This window comes from Cyanistes caeruleus, chromosome 2 (genome assembly GCF_971803275.1).
Source record: "Cyanistes caeruleus chromosome 2, bCyaCae1.hap1.1, whole genome shotgun sequence".
In the NCBI taxonomy this organism is placed as follows: Eukaryota; Metazoa; Chordata; class Aves; order Passeriformes; family Paridae; genus Cyanistes; species Cyanistes caeruleus.
This window is the reverse complement of record NC_141702.1, coordinates 108,642,997-108,645,674: the sequence shown is the minus strand read 5'-3', so window position 1 is coordinate 108,645,674 and position 2,678 is coordinate 108,642,997. Positions and strand designations below refer to the sequence as shown.

At 39.5% G+C, this 2,678-nt stretch overlaps 1 long non-coding RNA gene across 1 annotated transcript; it reads left to right on the top strand.

Moving 5' to 3' along the window:
• Positions 1-967: 967 nt before the first annotated feature.
• On the top strand, positions 968-2,465 carry LOC147655106 (uncharacterized). Its single transcript, XR_015283804.1, has 2 exons — positions 968-1,100; positions 2,065-2,465. It is a non-coding gene; the product is annotated as an uncharacterized LOC147655106 (long non-coding RNA).
• The last annotated feature ends 213 nt before the right edge of the window (positions 2,466-2,678 follow it).

Sequence of the window (2,678 nt, the reverse complement as noted above, 5' to 3'; positions counted from 1 at the left end):
TGTTTGAGTGAGAACTCTTGCAGGAAATAAGGTCTGTGCTGTGGGATGAACCAGCTGGCTGGACTTTGCAGGGTGTACCTGTGGGGTCACACCTGTATCATGCTTACCCTCAAGTAAGGAAACATTACATTTGTCAGGGTTTAGTCTTCCTAAAAAGCCTAAAGTTCGGCTTTCTCGATTTAACTCATGATTCAGATAAAAAAAAATCTGATTATTCTGATGGCACTTCACAAGGGGGAACTCATGGTGGCCCAGTCACAACTTTCCCTGCTTTGGGTTTGCAGAACATTCCTTTTGCTCTGGACTGAGTGAGTACATTTGTCAAGTATGGAGTGTCTCTGGAGCTGTGCAGTTCTGGTCCTGAAGAACACTGTGCACTACACTAGTCAGTGGTACTGTTGTGTATTAATCCTATGAAGCAGGTGCTGATCAGGTGCTGGAGTTTAAAGGGGCTGTTGCAATACAAGAGAATATAAATCATCACCTTAACTGCAGCCTGTGGTAACCTGTGTCATGAGATTCAGCCTAACAACAAAATAAATCAGCTGGAAATGGTCGAGGAGACGAGTGCCTGGATTTTATCAACTGAGTGTTGAATAATTATGAGCTCCCAGTCTATATGCCCAGCTCTCTCACACACACACACACCCTGGAAGGGTATAGCTGATAGAGATGTAGCCCAGAAGTTCATTATTTAACAGTTGTAGGAGTTATGAATCCCAGGGACTGCCTGACTTTAGGATTCTTCTTCTAGGCTACATCATATTTAAGTAACACTGGATTTTTTGGGACTGGTGAATACATGAATCAGAGGGATGAAGTTCAGGGTAAGAAAAGATGTGTTTATGCAAAAGAATAACATTGGACCAAAAGCAAATGAATAGGTATTGCCTATGAATGTCCTGAGAGAATATTTGAGAATGTTCCTAGCTGTTTAAAATAATCAAATTTCTAATTTTCTAATCAGTCTTCCAATAGGAAGAATGGGGGCAAGAAGCTGGACTGCCTGTAAGGTGGAGTCTGAAGTGTGTTATATAAAGTGATTTCTGCACTGCCAGGAAACTGAATTTAATGGCTAAAGTCCTCCAAAATATCATCAGGTATTTTAACTGGATAACATACACACCTCAGTCACACACAGTATTTCTTTGCCATCACCACTAAAAGAGGTGTTACATTTCCATGCTCTTTTTATAGCAATATTGACTTTTGGAACTCAAGTAACTTTTGTAAGCTGGCTGAGGAATGCATTTAGGAAGAAAGGCTAGGGATGATTTTGCTAGAACATCCTTATCAGTGGGGAAAAAAAAAAAAAAGAAAAAAGTTACATCTGTTATAATTTACCAACATGGAAGCTTCTCAAGGTCTCTGCTGTTCAGAACCCAGCAGGAATTTTCCAACTGAGGAGGAGAAAGAGAAATGTTTACTAAAAGACAGATTGCAAACATCAAGCTGCCTGTTCTACAATTGATCTTTTACACTGAGAATATCCAGAAGATCTATACTTACGGTTAGGCTGTTATTTGGAAAGGCAGTAAAAGACATTCTGCTGAGAGCTGCTTCATATTAAGCCTGCATCTTGGGGAGCTTTTAAAATACAGCAATTGCCTTGGATGTTCATTTCAAGGCAGACCCTGCTCTGTACATTTAAAGTAATGATTTGTCTTTCAGATCCACTGGAAGTATGTTGTTTTGGTTTTTTTCTTGCTTGATAAAGAAGCATAAAAATATCACAAAGGAGGAAAAAAAGGATATTAGATAGGTTTTTGTTAAATGCCACACTCTAGCCCCTTCCTAAACAAATAGAGTAAAAAAAAAAATTAAAAAATAGGCACCTCTGTGCTTAGAACTCTGGAAAGTAGGTGCAAATATTCTTGAGTAGGGAAGCTGTCAAATTCAGTCTATGGTGCTAGCTCAGCAAAACACAATGAGAGAGACCAGAAACGGGGGAATGATGTTGGCTGAACAATCATATTGTCATTTTTAGGAGAGGCACATTTGTCATATTGACCTTTAGTTTCTTATCACTGCAGATTGATCTCCTCTTTTGTGCTCTTTCCCCAGCCTCTTTAATCAGTATTTTCTTGATGAGAAGACAACTCAGAAGAATTAGAAGATTAATTTTTACTAGGAAGAAACTTGAACCTTTATCAACTGCCTCCTCAATTGCTGCTACTAGGAGACTGAGACATGGAAAAGTGATTTATTGTTTACTGCCATGCTTCCTGCCTGGTAACTTGAAACTACATCCATATCCCCATGGCTCCTATCTGGTACACATGCACAAACTTGTCTTCTGTGCAGCAGCAAAGCTTTGCTAGGAGCTGCATTTGCCTCTTCCACTGCCTCTGTAAGTCTCAAATCCTCTGCAATAAAGCACCTTTCAGCATCATTTCCCAGCAGAGGTGAGGGAGCTATAAGCTAGCTCCTTGACTCTGATATTAAATTCCCTGGTATTAATGGATTATGGCCTTCAGCGTTGTCAATATTATTGAGAACAATATTGTGACACTGGAAACTCAATCAAATCTCACCTTTTACATTAATTGTTACACAGTTTTTACCTTAGCACTCTGAAAGGAGGCAATTATCCTGGATCCATGAAAACATCTCAAATGTAAAAGACAGCAAGCAAGGATTGTTGCCCCTTCACCCTCAAAGAAAGCAGATAACTGCAA